Genomic DNA, 17,742 nt, shown 5'->3' on the forward strand with positions numbered 1-17,742 from the left:
GGCAAAGAAATTTCCCAAAGCCCAATAGAGCTGGCGCACGAGAATTTGGCATGGGGAAGGGGTGAAACATAGAATTTTAAATGAGGCTGATCTGAATTTGTCTCTGCTGGCAATGAAAGTTCCACAGAAACAGGCCAAAATGGAATTCCCAAGATTTTTAGCTTTGCAAGGACCACTGAGAAGAAAATTCCAGATTTAAAAATAAAAGACCACCCTTGCCAGGACTTTTCCACAGTAAGCATTTGAAAAGGTTTGGAGGTGAATCTCGGAGGAGTGCCTCTTCTAAATTCAGCACTTTACGCAAAGGTCCTGTCTTCTTCCTTCTCCTCCCCCCAGAAAGAGAGAGACCAATTTTCACTTGTGCATTCTGCTCTTTGCAGAACCTCCCCTTAGGTTCCAGAGAATTTTCACTTTCACATCACCAGAGAAATGAGCGAAGTGGGGAGATAAGAAAGCAAAGGCACCTACCTCTTGGGTTAATTGTGGACCTATTTGTGACTTGGCTTCCGGCTGACTCATGGAGCTCTGAGAGCAGAATTCTGACGGACATGTATATTCCGTCAGCGTTGCAGAGATAAGGGGAAGGTGACCTCATGGCAAAGCTTTTGTGTGTTTGTGTGTCTCTGAATAAACACTCTCTAGTGGAGCTTCTTGGTCTGTGTTTCTTATTTCTGTTTTTCAGTGGCCCAGACACGTAGCCACTCTGTCCTCAAGATTCTACTAATGACCAATTTAAGTATTTGATGAGGAATTGGCAAGATGATTTCAGGGTCTCTTCCAACTCTGTAAGGGTAGAAATTTATATATTTGTAGAGCTGGAAATGGCTTCAGAATTCATCTAGCTCAACTCCCTCATTTTTGACACGGAAGCTGAAGCCAGAGAGGCTAAAGGAACTTCTAGATAAGAAACTGCTTTCATAGCAGAACTGAATCGAGAACGACCACACCATAACTCTTTCTACTTCTCACTCTAGGGTTCTTGAAATTGGGCCACTCCCCTGGAGACGTGTAACTATGTGTACAAGGGACACAAAAGTGATGGGATCCAACTTGGGGCATCTTCCTAGAGCTTCAGTTTTACCCTAAGGCCAATACTTAAAACAATTTTCACATCACATGTACCACTGTTTCCTCAGCTCCCAGAAAAGTGCCTGACCCAGTAGGCAATCTGTAAATATTTGTTGAGTAAGTTAATAAATAAATATTAAAAATACAATATGGTAGTTCATCAAAAATTTTAACTTGCAGTGACCTGAGAGATATGTCAGTGGAAATATTTGAGAAAACTATAGTGGTGCTAAAACCAGGGGTCTCAAAGAAACGGCTAGACTGTGGCCATGTGCCTCGTTTGAAAATCTTTCTATGTATTACCAAAGTCCAATGTATTTTGAAATTGGGTGAATAAAGAAATTGCCTCCTTTGTTCGTCTCTCTGGGACACAATTCCTTCCCCTTCCACCTCCCTGCATAATCTTTTCTTATCACTTTCCCATGGAAGGCAAACCCCATAGACCAGGCTGAAAACTCCAGTTTATGCTCCTCTGGACCCTGCCCTTCTCCTTTGTAACATTCAACACATTTGCTTAATGTCTGGCTTCCCTGCTAGGCTGTAAGTTTCCTTCATGAGGCATGGCTCATGTTGATTTCACTCATTGCCTAATATCCCTAATGCCTTAACTAGGACCTGGAACGTGGTAGGTACCCAATAGTGTTAAACTGAAACAGAGTTTAATTTCCTGAGCAGATCATAGTAGTGATTGGAGGTGCCTGGCTTATCCTGCTCCTATGCAGAAACAATGGTGCTTGGCCTCTCAGAATATTAGCAGATCACTACACCAGATTCTAGACAGCAACTTCTGCTGCCCCAGTTCAAGAAGCTGAAACAGCTGCAGGTCACTAACTCTTCAGACCCAACAGGCAGTCACTGTGACTCAGACTATTTGTCCACCTATTTCCACCAGGGTCACTGGTTTCTAGGGTTGCTCTATTTCCTAGTTGAGAGCTACTGGAGGTAGGGAGTCTGGCAAGGAAGTTAATAAAAAGGCCTGGTCTGAGGCCATATAAGTTCTTGAGAAGGGGAGAGGATGGATTCAAGAGATATTTTCAGAAATAAATTACCTGAGCTTGGATTTCTGTGAACAGAAAGCAGGGCATGGAGAACCCCAGATGATTCAGGGTTTTGTAGCTTGGATGACTAGTTGAATGGTGACACTATTAACTAAGAATAATGAAGGAGAAGAGGATGTCTGAAGGAGAAAACCAAGAGCTCCAGTTTGAAAATATTCCGTGTGAGATGCCCATCCCTGAGGTGGATGTGTCCAACAATTAGAAATATGAATGTGGAGAGGGGAGAAAGGTCAGAGTTGGAGATCCATACTGAGAAAGTGGAAGGTGGCCTTGGCCTGCTAATCACCACCAGATTCTGTCCTGTTCATAATCAACTATCTCTCACTCCATCCAAGATCCTGGGGTGGAGATCCCTATCCTTTCTCTCAATAAGTGACAGCTGTGCCTGTGGCCTTTGCATCAACATGACAAAGGTAGGGCAGGGGCTGTGGAAGACTCACATGTCAAGCCACTGTACTTGGCCCAGGCCCAGTTAAAGATTTGTCCCTGAGTACAACCCACGAGAAGGCACTGGTTCCAGTATTGTCAGTCTTGGCTCTGCCGGAGATGTGCTAAGAGGTGGGATACATTAGGAAGAATATAATAAACATATGTGGTAGTTTGTAAATCTTTGGAGAAAAATGGACACGTGAACAATTTTATAGAAGCACATTTGTCAAACAAGGTAGATATATGACATGTGACACAGGCATACAGAAATAGATGTATTTGACTCTCATTTTGTAAGGCATTCTGCTTAGTCTGCCCCCTCTAAACACTTGGGCAGGTGTCCACTCTTCCTCACTATCACTAACTGTACCTGTTCTTGGACTTAAAAGACCCTAGATCCCTTGACCCTCCTTCCATTTTGTCCTAATCTATAAGCCCCTCCAAGTTTTGCTCCCATGTCTGTCTTTCAGTCCAACCACTGTCTGGCTTATATTCTCAAGTCACCTTGTCTCCTTGTCCTTTCAGCTCATCCACAAGGCAAAGCTCCAAGACTGGATTTATACTACTTTCTTCCTTCTTCACTCCTGCTTTGGGCTGCTTTGGGGGAAACCACGCAGCCAAGAGATAGATGCAGACTCTCTATAGTCTCATAGTCTCCAGACCCAAAGACTGTCCAACAATCCTTCCAAGTGTCACCAATCTTTTGTATCTTCTACTTGGTTAAGGAGTATTCCAAACCCAGAATTCTCTTTTCATGCTCTGGGCCCTTTGTCCTTCCTGTCTCATCTACCACTGTGGCTTAACCTGTAAAAATTAGGTCCCTTCAGGAGAGTGACATCAGCAACAGTGAGCTGTTCCCTTTATATTTCTCCCTCTGAATTCAACTAATTGAACATTCACTGAACAATGGAGGATATCCACACAGCAAAACAGGATGCCTGAGAGACCCACACTGCTATACCTCTGAAGATGGATGGGCTGAATCCCCAGGAAGCAGTGGAGATAGGGGAGCAATCCCCTCCCCCTCTCCAGCAGCAGCAAGCCAGGTCACAGGTCCTCACACAGCAGCCAGTACTACTCTAAGAGGAGGCAAGGACAATTCAGCCTGTGCACAAACGATATCTCAGCAGATGGGAACACCCACTGTGCCATGGAAGTCCCACCAGTGGAAACATGCCCCAGAACAACTGTAAGAGGAGGCAGCAGGAGCTCTGAGCCTGCGTGCAAACAGTATCCTGGCTAGTGGGAGGGCCCACCATGACACTGTGGCTCCACCAAGTGGCCCCAGCTCAGATTCCACAAAGGAGCCCCACCCACAAAGCAAGGTGACTGGAGTGACTTTAAGCAGAGGCAGCAACAGCCCAGCATGCACACTAATGCTATCCCAGCCTGTGAGAGTGCCCACTATACCTGCACAACTTCCAGCAGACAATGGGATCAGAAACACAGCTCCTGCTTCCCCCTAGTGGTGGCAGGCAGAATCTGCAACCTGATACTACCACAAATGTGCCAGCAAAGGATAAGTTCATCAAACACCATGAAAAACTACTGTAAGACTTCAGAGCATAAGGAAAATGACAAGTCTCCAGAAACCAACCCTGAAATCACAGAAATTTACAATCAAAATGACAGAGAATTCAAAATAGTTGTCACAAAGAACTCAATGAGTTACAAGAAAACTCAGACAGACAGTTCAATGAGCTCAGGAATAAAATTAATGAGCAGAAGGAATACTTCACCAAAGAGATTAAAAATATAAAAAGCAAACAATCAGAAACTCAGGATATGAAGAACAAAAAAAATAATCTAGAATCCTTAAAAAATAGAGCTGAGGTTATGGAGGATGGAATCAATGATTTAGAGGATAGAAATATACAAATCTTTAGGTGGAGGAGCAGAGAGAACTAAGATTCTTTTTTAAATGAAGGAATTCTTTGAGAAATATCCAACTCAACTAGGAAAAACAACATAAGGGTTATAGGTATTCCAGAGAGAAAAGTGGGGGAGAAAGGAGCAGAGAGCCTGTTCAAAGAAATACTAGCTGAGAACTTCCCAAACTTGGGGAAAGAACTGGACTTACAAGTTCATGACACCAATAGAACTCCTAATTATGTCAATGCAAAAAGACTTTCTCCAAGGCATACAATAGTAAAACCGGCAAAAGTCAATGACAAAGAAAAAATGTTAAGAGCGGCAAGGCAGAGGAAAATGACCTACGAAAGAACTCCTATTAGGCTGTCAGCAGATTTCTCAGCAGAAACCTTAAATTCTAGGAAAGAATAGAATGATATATTCAACATACTGAGAGACAGAAACTTTTAGCCGAGAATACTCTATCCAGTGAAACTATCCTTCAGATACAATGGAGAAATAAAAGCTTTTCCAGATAGATAAAAGCTGAGGGAGTTCATCACCACTAGACCTCCCTTACAAGAAATGATGAAGGAAGCCCTCATACCTGAAACAAAACGGCAAGGTCTATAAAGCTTTGAGCAAGGAGATAAACAGACAGAAAAAAATCAGAAAATTGCAGCTCTTTATCAGAACAGGTTAGCAAACACTTAATTATAACATAAAAGATAAAGGGAAGGGAAGCATTAAAATTAACTATAAACACTTCAATCTAGTCACAAACACACAACACAAAAGAGAATAATTTGTGACAACAATAACTCACAAGGGGAAGAGGGAGGGATGGAACCTGCTTAGGCTAATGGAGATAAGAGGCTATCAGAAAATGGACTATGTCATCTATGAGATCTTTTATACAAACCTCATGGTAACCACTAAACAAAAAATCAGAGCAGAGCCACAATTCATAAATAAAGAGAAAACTGAGAAAACCATCACATAAAACCACCAAACTAAAATGGCAGTCAGAAATACAAGGGAAGAGAAACATTGGGTATATTGAACAACTGGAAAACAAGAGATAAAATGGCAGTATTGAGCCCTCATATATCAGTTATCACTCTAGATGTAAATGGATTGAATTCTCCAATCAAAAGACACAGAGTGGATGGATCAATTAAAAAACAAGACCCAACAAAATGCTGCCTCCAGGAAACACATCTCAGCTCTAAAGACAAACATAGGTTCAGAGTGAAGGGATGGAATATGATACTCGAAGCAAATGGCAAGTGAAAGAAAGCAGGTGTGGCCATTCTTATATCAGACAAAACAGATTTCAAGGTAAAAAGACAATAAGAGACAAAGAGGGGCGGTATACAATGATAAAAGGGACATTCCATCAAGAGGACATAACACTTATGCATATATATGTACCTAACACAGGAGCACCAAAGTATATAAAGCAACTATTAACAGACTTAAAGGGAGAAATTAACAGCAAAAACAATAATAGTAGAGGACCTCAACACTCCACTTACATCAATGGATAGATCATCCAGACAGAAAGTCAACAAGGAAATATTGGATTTACATGTAACACTAGATCAGATGGACTTAATAGATAGATATAGAACATTCCATCCCAAAACAGCAGAATACACATGCCTCTCAAGTACACATGGATCATTCATAAAGATAGACCATATGCTGGGAAACAAGGGAGGCCTCAATAAATCTAAGAAGATTGAAATCATATCAAGGATCTTTTACAACCACAATGCTATGAAACCAGAAATCAACTACAAGAGAAAAGCTGGGAAAGTCACGAATATGTGGAAACTTAACAACATGCTACTGAACAATTGGATCAATGAAGAAATCAAAGCAGAAATTAAAAAATACCTGAAGACAAATTAAAATGAAAATACAACATACCAACTCTTATGGGATGCAACAAAAGCAGTTCTAAGAGGGAGATTCATAGCAATACAGGCCCACCTCAACAAACAAGAAAAATCTCAAATAAGTAATCTTAAACTGCTCCTAACAGAACTACAAAAAGAAGAACAAACAAAGACCAAGGTCAATAGAAGGAGGGAAATAATAAAAATTAGAGCAGAAATAAAAGAAATAGGGACTGAAAAAATAGTAGAAAGGATCAATGAAACTAAGAGCTGGTTCTTTGAGAAGATAAACAAAATTGACAAACCCTTAGCCAGCCTCACTAAGAAAAGGAGAGAGAAGGCTCAAATAAATAAAATTAGAAATGAAAGAGGAAAAGTTACAACAGATACCACAGAAATACAAAGGATTATAAGAGAATACTATGACAAACTATATTCCAACAAATTGGTTAACCTAGAAGAAATGGATAAATTCTTAGACTCATATAGCTTCCCAAAACTGAATCAAGAAGAAATAGAGAATCTGAATAGATCAAACACAAGTAAAGATATTGAAACAGTAATCAAAAGCCTCCCAAAAAGCAAAAGTCCAGGACCAGATAGCTTCTCTGGAGAATTCTACCAAACATTCAAAGAAAATTTAACACCAATCTTCTCAAACTATTCCAAAAACTGAAGAAGACAGAATGTTTCCTAACTCATTCTATGAAGCCAACATTGCCCTGATACCACAAGCAGACAAGGACAACACAAAGAAGGAAAATTACAACGCAATATTGCTAATGAACATAGATGCAAAACTCCTCAACAAAATATTGGCAAAGTGAATACAGTAATACATTAAAAGGATCATACACCATGATCAAGTGAGATTTATACCAGGGATGCAGGGATGGTTCAACATCTGCAAATCAATCAATGTGATACACCACATTAACAAACTGAGGAATAAAACCCACATGATCATCTCAATAGACATAGAGAGAGAGTTTGACAAGATCCAACACGCATTTATGATAAGAACTCTCAATAAAATGGGTATAGTAGGAAAGGACCTCAACATAATAAAAGCCATATAAGACAAACCCATAGCCAACATCATACTCAATGGAGAAAAACAGAAAGCCATCCCTCTGAGAACAGGAATAAGACAAAGGTGCCCACTCTCACTGGAGGTTCAACATGGTACTGGAGGTTTTGGCCAGAGCAATTAGGCAAGAAAAAGAAATAAAAGGTATCCAAATTGGAAAGGAAGAAGTGAAATGCTCACTGTTTGTGGATGACAGGATTCCGTATATAGAAAACCCTAAAGAATCCAGTGGAAAACTATTAGAAATAATCAACAACTACAGCAAAGTTGCATGGTACAAAGTCAAATTATAAAAATCAGTTGCACTTCTATACACTAATAATAAACCAGCAGAAAGAGAAGTCAAGAATACGATCCAATGTACAATCACAACAAAAAGAATAAAATATCTAGAATAAATTTAACCAAGGAGGTGAAAGACCTATACACTGAAAACTATAAGACACTATTGTAAGAAACTGAGGAAGACTTAAAGAAATGGAAAGATATTCCATGTTCATGGATTAGAAGAATAAATATAGTTAAAATGTCCACACTACCTAAAGCAATCTACAGATTCAGTGCAATCCCAATCAGAATCCCAAAGACATTCTTCATGGAAATAGACCAAAGAATCCTAAAATTTATGTGGAACAACAAAAGACCCCAAATAGCAAAAGCAATCCTGAGAAAAAAGAACAAAGCTGAAGGCATCAAGATCAGGGACTTCAAAATATACTACAAAGCTATAGTAATCAAAACAGCATGGTACTGGCACAAAAACAGACACACAGATCAATGGAACAGAATTGAAAGTCCAGAAATAAAACCACACATCTATTGACATAGAAGCCAAGAACATACAATGGATAAAGGAAAGTCTCTTCAATAAATGGTATTGGGAAAACTGGACAGCCACATGCAAGAGAATAAAAGTAGACCATTATCTTACACCACACACAAAAGTGAACTCAAAACAGATTAAAGACTTGAATGTAAGACCTGAAACCATAAAACTCCTAGAAGAAAATATAGGCAGCACACTCTTTGACATTGGTCTTAGCAGCATCCTTTCAAATACCTTGTCTACTTAGGCAAGGAAAACAAAAGACAAAATAAACAAATGGGACTACATCAGACTAAAAAGCTTCTGCAAAGCAAAGGAAACCATGAACAAAACAGAAAGACAATCCACCAACTGGGAGAAAATATTTGGAAATCATATATCTGACAAGGAGGTAATGTCCAAAATATATAAGGAACACATATAACACAACAACAAAAAAAACAAACAGCCTGATCAAAAAATGGGCAAAAAATATGAACAGACAGTTTTCCAAAGAAGATATACAGATAGCCAACAGGATCGTGAAAAGAGGTTCAACATCACTAATCATTAGGGAAATGCAAATCAAAACTACAATGAGATATCACCTTACACTCTTCAGAATGGCTATGATTACCAAGACACAAAACAAATGTTGGAGAGGGTGTGGAGAAAAGGGAACCCTCATACACTGCTGGTGGGAATGCAAACTGGTGTAGCCACTATGGAAAACAGTATGGAGATTTCTCAAAAACTTAAAAATAGGAATGCCATATGACCCAGCTATCCCACTACTGACTATTTATCCAAAGAACTTGAAATCAACAATTCAAAGAGAGCTATGCACCCGTATGTTCATTGCAGCATTTTTCACAATAGTCAAGACATGGGAAGCAACCCAAGTGCCCATCAAGTGATGAATGAATAAAGATGTGGTATGTATATACAATGGAATACTACTCAGCCATAAAAAGACAAAATCATCCCATTTGTAACAACATGGAAGGACCTGGAGGGTATTATGTTAAGCGAAATAAGCCAGAGAAAGACAGACACCACATGATTTCACTCATATATGGAAGATAAACTAACACAGGGACAAAGAGAACAGATTAGTGGTTACCAGAGGGGAAGGGGATTGGGAGTGGGCAAAAGGGGTAAAGGGGCACATATGTATGGTGACAGATAAAAATTAGACTATTGGTAGTGAGCATGATGAAGTCTACACAGAAACTGATAAATAATAATGTACACTGAGGGGCTGGCCCGGTGGTGCAGTGGTTACGTGCCATCTTCTGTGCCTGGAACCCCCTCCCTCCCCTCCTCTGAATCCCTCCTAACCTACTCCCTCTAAAACTACTGCCCAAGCGTCACCTTCTCTAAATACCTCCCCCTGGTTTGGTGTTGGGTGGTCACTTTCTGTGCCCAAACGGCAACCTGCACATGCTTCTATTACAGCGCTTATTGATCTGGATAAGTCTACTCACAAGGACTGTGTTTTAAATAATTTAATCCCATACCTCCCAGGAACGTTGTTTGCTTTGTCAAAATGTCCTTCTTTGGGCTCTCTCTGAAAATCTGTTTATTCTCTAGCAGAACACCCTATTTATTTCTTTAATAGCATTAATCACAATCTTCAGTGCTTTTATTTATTTGCTTTCTTGTATCTGTCTCTCTCCCTCTGTAGAAGGACACTTGTGTGAGAGCAAGGACCTCACTTTCTTGCCTCTATCCCAGAGCCTGGCACTCACTAGGTGATACAAAAATATTAATTAAAATAAACAACAAGATGCTTGGCACATGATAGTGAAAACTACCTAAAATTCAATCCACGGCTGCTTTACTGCAGATAGTTACAAAAACTAACTATCTGTATTTTTTGTTGTGGAAAACTTTCATTTCATGCCCACCAGCATCAGTAATGTGATACACAAAAAACAAAATGTTTAAGTGGAAATCACGCAAAAGGCTTTTTCGATGAAATGGTGTCTCCCAGTGACAAAGACTACCTACTTCTCTGAGAGTACCGCTTCTCCAGAGCTTTGAGCCAAAGCATATTCTCTTTTAAACCTCTTCCTTTTGAAACTACTGGAAGCACCGTTGGGCATTCCACTGTAGGTGTTAGGAGAGCAGAGGTCGGAGCCCAGATCCCCGCCCCACAGCCAGTGTTGGGATATGTGTGATGTCAGCTCCAGCCCGGGACTCCAGTCCCTGTAGATTAATGTCCCAACTCAACTAAATTATTTCGGTGGGGATGATGAATTCAGAAAATATTGTTGCCTCAATACTTCCTCCAGCAAAGGGAAATACTGTTTGTCACCATGGAATACAGAAGACACGATCTTTGCTTTTTCTTTGTATAGTTTTTCTTCGCATACCTGGCTTTCGGCATATTCCACAGGTGATTTTAGAAGAAGGTGGGCTGAGGAGGGCCACCGAGGACACCCAGTCCCCTGCTCTCACCCGTCACTTCAACACAAATCACTCCCCCAAAGCAATTAAGATTCCGATTAGATTAAGTGCCCCAGCTCTAAGAGGCCCAGGTCCTCCCAGGTGGCTATACTACTCCTCGAAGAAGAGCCGGTGACTCTTAGGAAAGAAGCTTGGTGTCCGTTGCCTTCACATTTCTCGAAACTTCCAGCTCACTCAGGACAGCAGCACGCAGAACTACACAAAACACTGAAGTTAATGAACCTTACTTCTCCACCCCCTGCTTTTGACATCAGTAAGTATTCCTTGCCTCTGTGTAATTTCTCTGTCTAGCAACCAAGAAAAACCAAGTTTTTTCCAGCAATTCCTCATATTTGCCAGCATTCTTAGCATCCAGCACAGTGAATCTGAATTCCAAACCTGGTTCCACCAGTGAGACACCAGGCTAGTCATGTGGGCTCTCCAAACCCCCTTTATTTATTGTTTGTTCAGGTATTTACTATTTGGTGAAATAGTCATCATCCTAATAACACCTACTTTTACAATTTTATTATTATTAAATGGAATAATTCATGTAAACTGCTTATACATGTCTGGCATATTGTTCAGCCTTAAATGTTAGCAATAGCAGTAAAAGTATAATTAGTTAAATTATAGCTAATCATGATAAATTATCGAAATTTATCATTATAGTGATGATCACTGAGAGAGTGGATGTTAGTATAAACCAAAGCAGCTTTTGAATCTTGTATTTACCACTTAATCCTTTTTGGGCAGTTTTCCTCCATGTAAATACGAGCAACAATCTCCCTCAAAAGGTTGCTGGGAAGATTAAGTGAGGTCATGTTAAAAAATAGATAAATAAAAGCTCTGGGCCTGGCTACCACTTACGTGGTCAATAAATAGTAAGTTGCTCAAAAAGAGAGCTCAGCGCTGGATCGCCCTTCTCTGCGAGGAAAAACAGAAGTTCAGTGACGTTTTTCCTCCAAGGTGCCTTTTTGTTCATTTTGTGTTACTTTCTAGGTAAAGCGATTAGGCAGAGAATTGCAATCCCGAGACCATTAGTCAATCAACAAATATTGACTATGCAGCGGTTCCCAAACCTCAGTTCACGGCACTCTTAGTCTCTCAGTAAGTGCTTCACAGAGTCCTTGGGCCAAAAGAAATATCTTAACTTACTTACTAAACAGTGTAAGTAGTTAAGTCCAAACAATTTAGTTAGCATTTATATATTTACCCAATAATTTAGTAGCTGTTTGGAAAAAACACACACACACATTGAAAGAAAAGCAATACAGTTTTTTTATTTCATTTTTAAATAACCACGATTACTAGTGGGGTATGTGTTCCTGTTGGGTACTGCACGATTTCTAAAGCTCGGTGTCAGACGGGACACCTCCACTCTCATTTCCCGTTCCATGTTGATTTTGTGCATTTTGTGCATTTTAACATGGCGCCCAGCTTTAAAAGATTTGACGTCGTTGAAAGGAATTCAGGCAGTCTCATGTTGAAGCTGAGAACTACCTCAAGCTGGAAGTCTGCTCCAGGTCCCATGGATGTTGAAGATCGCAGTGTTTCCCTCGAAAACGTAAAATATCATGGTGCCCTGTGAGTCTGCTGCAGCTCCCGGGGCAGGGCGCCTCGGCACACAGTTTGGGGACCCCCAGAATGTTCAATTACTGTGTGCCAGGAACTCTGCTGAGCACTGGGTGTAATGTATGAACCAGACAAGCACAATGTGTGCCCCGTGAATCTTACGGGTTAGCGCATGAGACCAACATTAATCAAATAATCTTACCAAAATATGCATTACTACACACTATGATAAGTGCTGTGATGTAAAATCAGCGTGTTTCCAGCTGGGCCTTGTTCTCAGGCCTGAGGGAAGAATCTATCCACGCTCGGTTCTCAGCAGGTGTTTCCTCTGACAGCTGCAAACTTACAATTGTACTCAGCACCATTCCTTCTAAAACAATGACTTGCACGGAGAAGAAAACTGGTATGTCCAGAATTGGAGAATTAAAAATAACACTGTCAGTCTTAATGAGATGCATCTGGGTCGAGGACGCCCATACCTACCTCAGCATCATCTTGTTACCCCCGGTTCTCAGGGAAGATATTCAGAGGGGGCTCTCCAAGAAAGATCACTTTATTTCCATAATACTTTTGCTACAAAGCCTAGAGGTTGGGCCAGGGTGAATGTTTTAGGGTGGATGACTTTGGTCCGGGTCTCAGGCAGCCTGAAGCTTACAACCTGGAAGCAGGCTGTCAGGTCTCCTGGTCCTCTGTGCTCTGGGCCCGTGCCCTCATCTCTAGATCTGTGTTTTTTAAACTCTCAGTGTGTTAGGAACTGAAGAGGTGGGGCAAGGCTCCAGGCCTCTCCTGCCAAACTAGCTGTGTGGAGACTTCCAGAAGATAACGTTGCAGAGGAGAGTTTTGACCTCAGTCTCTCAGTCCCTAGTGACAGTCCTCACCAAAATATCCTCACCCCGTATTCTAGCCCATCCTAGGGTTGATGGAGAGGCTGAATCTAGAGCTCCCACTAGTGGCAGGAGTGGGCCACCAACATTTCTGGACTTTCCATTTGTTTCTTGTCTTGCTCATGTTGGGTTCAACAGCTAGGCTTACGGTCTACAAGAAGCGTTAAAAAGCACTCTCTCCATCTTTATGTGGACATTTCTCCAAACACTGGTAGTTTTCTATGGACCCGCAGGGAACAATCAATGCCTCCAGGCCTTTATGAATGTCTCTTTGTTGTTGACTCCCAAAGCCTCAGCTACTAGGAAGGAAGGAAGAATAAAGTCACCTCATTCCTACCACCACCTCCCCCACTCCCCCTGCCTTCCACTACTTTCTTTTTCTAAGGACCGTTCAGAATCAAGAGATGTGAATTTTACACACACACACACACACACACACACTCACACATGATTAGGTTATCCTTGCCTTCTACCAGCTGGGAGATAGGTAGGGCAGCCAGGGAGACTGGACTGAGTGGCTTAGAAAAGCTCTCCACAGGGATTAGGGAACGTGCTCTCCTCCCTCCTTTCCTTGGTGCTGTTTCTCCCCAGGTCTGCCTTTTCTCAGGGGCAGAACGGTGAGATTGGGGGGCCTGGCGTAAAGGGGCTGAGGAGGTTCCTCAGCCCCCCTGGAGTAGTTTAGGCTGCAGATCCACCTCTAGCCCAGGAACAAAGGGCCTTTGTGCTGCCACAAGGTCCGGTCCAGGTCACTGAGGGATTAAACCATAGTTTGGGGGAAAATCTTCATAGTCATAAAGAATGTCTGGCATATCCTCACACACCCATCATGGTAATAGCTGGGTAAATGTAGATTCAGGCACTCAGAGTTTCTGGGTCAAGTTAAATACTGCTTCATCATACCAGCTAATAAAAATATTATTATTAATAATAATAACAGTTTAATAAATAATCTAATTAAAATGCTGTTTATCACAATTAAAAGCCAGGTTTCCTGACCCCCATCCAGTGCCCTTTTCACAGCATCCATGGGTCAGCAAGATTTTAGAATTCTGATCCTATTCATCTCCTGTAATAGAAAATTTAAAACAAATGAAACAATAACTCATGGTTTCTAGCTAGGAAGATATTAACATTTTACTGATTTTGCAGAAGAGATTCTGAAAGATGGGGAGCCCTCTTCATTGGAGATCTAAGTGACAATACTAAAAAGGTACCAAGTGTTATGGGCTGGATTGGGTCCTTCCCAATTCATGTGTTGAAGCCATAGCCCCTAGTACCCCAGGATGTGACTGTATTGGAGACAGGGTCTTTAAAGAGATAATCAAGGTAAAACCAGGTCATACAGGTGGGCCCTACTCCAATATGACTGATGTCCTTGTAAGAAGAGGAGACTAGGACACAGACACAGAGGGAAGACCATGAGAGGACACAGGGAGAAGATGGCCACCTGTGAGCCAAGGAGGGAGGCCTCAGAAGACACTGACTCTGGTGACACTTCAATCTCAGACATCTAGCCTCCAGAACTGCAAGAAAATAAATTTCTGTCGTGTGAGCCCCCCAGTCTGTGGTACTCTGTTAGGGCAGCCCTGGCAAACTGATGCACTCAGGTTGGGAGTTTTTCTGATGCAGAGTTCAAAATGGTACCACTGAACAGAGTAGAACTGGATTCAAATTAAGGTAATTCTCATTCTGGAGACTTTGTGTTTATGGCAAGTATTATTAATTGTTCATCATTTTGGGGTGTTTTGAAACAATGGCTTTCAAAACAATGGCTTTTAAAAGACTATTAAGGAACATTTTGGGGGGAAATGGGTTTTACAAAGACTGCTTTCTAAGCGGCATGGAGTGGTAGGCAGGAAGCTTCCATGTATATTAGAGTCATTTTGTCCCTCAGTCACAGTGCATGAAGCTTCCGGCTGAAGGCAGAAGTCCATGCTTCTGGCAAAAGTCTGGCTTCTGCATCTCCTCCAGGTGTTTCCTCCAAACCAAGTGCCCTGGTGAGAACATAGTTCCTGGAAGGTGTAATGGAGGAGCAGTGTCCCTGGGGCTGCTAAAGGCTTTGTAAGCACATTCCTGCACCAGAGGCTCCTTGTGTGCACACTGGGTTGAGGACCTGAAACTTCCCATAGTGACTTCGTGTGCGATAACAGCCCATTTTCTCAGTGGCATCAGGAGACCCAGTTGCCCCCACTGTGGACAAGGACCCTCATCCTCCAGCCCATATACTCACAGGAGCTGGGAAGACCCTCTGTCCAGCTGGGAGACTCCTGCATGGTGGTAGGTCTCACTGTGAGAGCCACTGTGCCAACGAGAAAGTGAGGCACAAAACCTGCTTTAAGGAGAGTTCCTTGTTCTGGGGTCTTGACACGAAGGCCACCCTAATCCTCAGGCTAATAGCTCACACGTGTGCAGTCCTTTCACCTGCTCATGCTATTCAGTCCTAATGGCCATCTTGTGTGGTGGGTAGGATAGGGTTGACCATCACCCCAGTGTACAGGTGAGGAAAGTGATGTCTCAATGGGTATGACCATGAGGGACACCCACACTGCCAGTCAAATGAATAGCATAACAATGTGTCCAGAGACGACCCCCTTAAAGCAGCTAGTATGGTTCCCATGGCGGCGTTGTCTTGGTAGTCATCCTGGGCCCCAAAGGAAGGCAGCCAAGCTGGGCTGAGGAACATGCTGAGCTGACATGGTGGCTCCCAGGGTAACGCGGGGACCAAGGGTGTGTGCGTGCATGAAGTGTAGGATGGGCACTGGCCTGACCATCCTCTAAGTGCCCACTACACGGAGGGAAGGTATTTGAGCTTGTACCGCTGGCAGGCAAAGGTTTATGAGGCAGGGTGGCCTGACGGCTGTTAGACATACGGTAGACCTCGAAGCAGACTAAATAATTACAAACCTGGAACAAGTAGCCCAAGGTGATACCCCCTGTTTAAACTTAATCAGTACCACCCACCACCCAGACTAGAGAAAAGAGGTAATTTTAGAATAGGAAGTCTGTGCTTCTGAATTTGCAGCCTACTGGTTCTCTCCATTTATCTACAAAAAGAGCCTCTCATCTGCCATAAGTAATAATAATAATAACAACCTCATTTGCTAATAAAGAGCTATCTTAAAATGGACTTCTTGGAAAACCTCTTGAGGTCTAAGAATCCTCTAATCCCCTCTGTCTCTGGTTTTTACTTAGTGACTCGTGACAAGGGTGGCATGCCTAAACTTCCTCATTCTCAACATGCCACACTGCCATTTCTCCTCCACTGAAACCATCTGTTGGAGAGCCATCCAGCAGCCTACAGGGCTCCTTGGTGTGAGCTATGGAGCTGACTGTGCCTCCGCATGGAGGAAAAGGCCCCCCTCCCCTGGGTGAGCAGTCAGGGCGCTGGAATGGAGCTATACTACTCGCCCCCTCAGCGATACAATGGCGCATGGCAGCCCTAGACTCAGGGGGCACTCACCCCCAAAGATCCAGATGGGGAGCTCCCTTTGTCTTCTGACCCTCTCTGCAGAGTTTCTAACCATTGCCCCACCCTAGCCCACCCCCATCTAAGATCTCCAGTTCAGTGGTCCAGGTAGAGACCTCTGCATTGCCTTGCATCCTTTGTGTAACTCTTTGCCTGTCAGGCGCGGACTTCCCTTCTGCCGTGGCCTCCCTCCTCACTTCACTACAGTTTCCAGTAAATCTGTTTCCAGTTGGCCAAGCTTGGCTATTAATCTATGAAAGTAGACTAATTTGCCAAAAGCCAATTTGTCAGATGAGCAATTCACCCAATTACTGGAGCCTGTGTCAAGTGTTAGTATTGCCCTAACGTGCCCCAACCCCATCTCCAACCCGAGAGGCTGTCAGAAAAATGTTTTCCTCTGGACTTGAGACAGTTTGCAGAGTCACCGTAAAAGGCGGGAGCAAAAGCAGAAGTAAGTTACTTCGCTGTAAAAAGGGGATACTGCTATCTAGCCCTGGGGCTTTTGTTAGGATTAACTCAGTTAATACAAATAAAGCACTGAGAACCATCTGGCAGGCAATATTTAGCACCCAATAAATGTTAGCGATTATGGCTACTGTAATATTCATTACTTTTAATTTCACATATGCATTTAAATTATAAGACTTAAACTATACACTAGATGAAAAATAAAAATAAAAATTTAAATAGGAATGCCAGGAAAAGAAGATAGATAGTAATCACCAGGGTCAATTGAGTGATTCATACCGTTGCTCTCGTCATTTACCCGAGGAAGGGAAAGAGGCTGAAGATTGAGTTGAATCACTAATGGCCAATGATTTAATAAATCACGCCTATGTAATGAAGCCTCTGTGAAAACCCAGAACAGTGGCGTTCAGAGGGCTTCCAAGGTTGGTGAACACTTGGCGATGTGGGAAGAGCACAGAAGCTCCATGCCCTTCCCCACGCCTTGCCCTATGCATCTCTTCCATCTAGCTCTTCCTGAGTTATATCCTTTTATAATAAACCAGTAATTTAGTAAGCAAAATGTTTCCCTGAGTTTCAAGACTCGCTCAAGCAAATTAATCAAAGCTGAGGAGGGCGTTGTGGGCACCTCTGATGTAGAGCCTTGAGCCAGAAGCACAGGTGACAACCTGGACGTGCGATTGGCATATGAAGTGC

Source organism: Equus caballus, chromosome 15 (genome assembly GCF_041296265.1).
Source record: "Equus caballus isolate H_3958 breed thoroughbred chromosome 15, TB-T2T, whole genome shotgun sequence".
Classification (NCBI taxonomy): domain Eukaryota; kingdom Metazoa; phylum Chordata; class Mammalia; order Perissodactyla; family Equidae; genus Equus; species Equus caballus.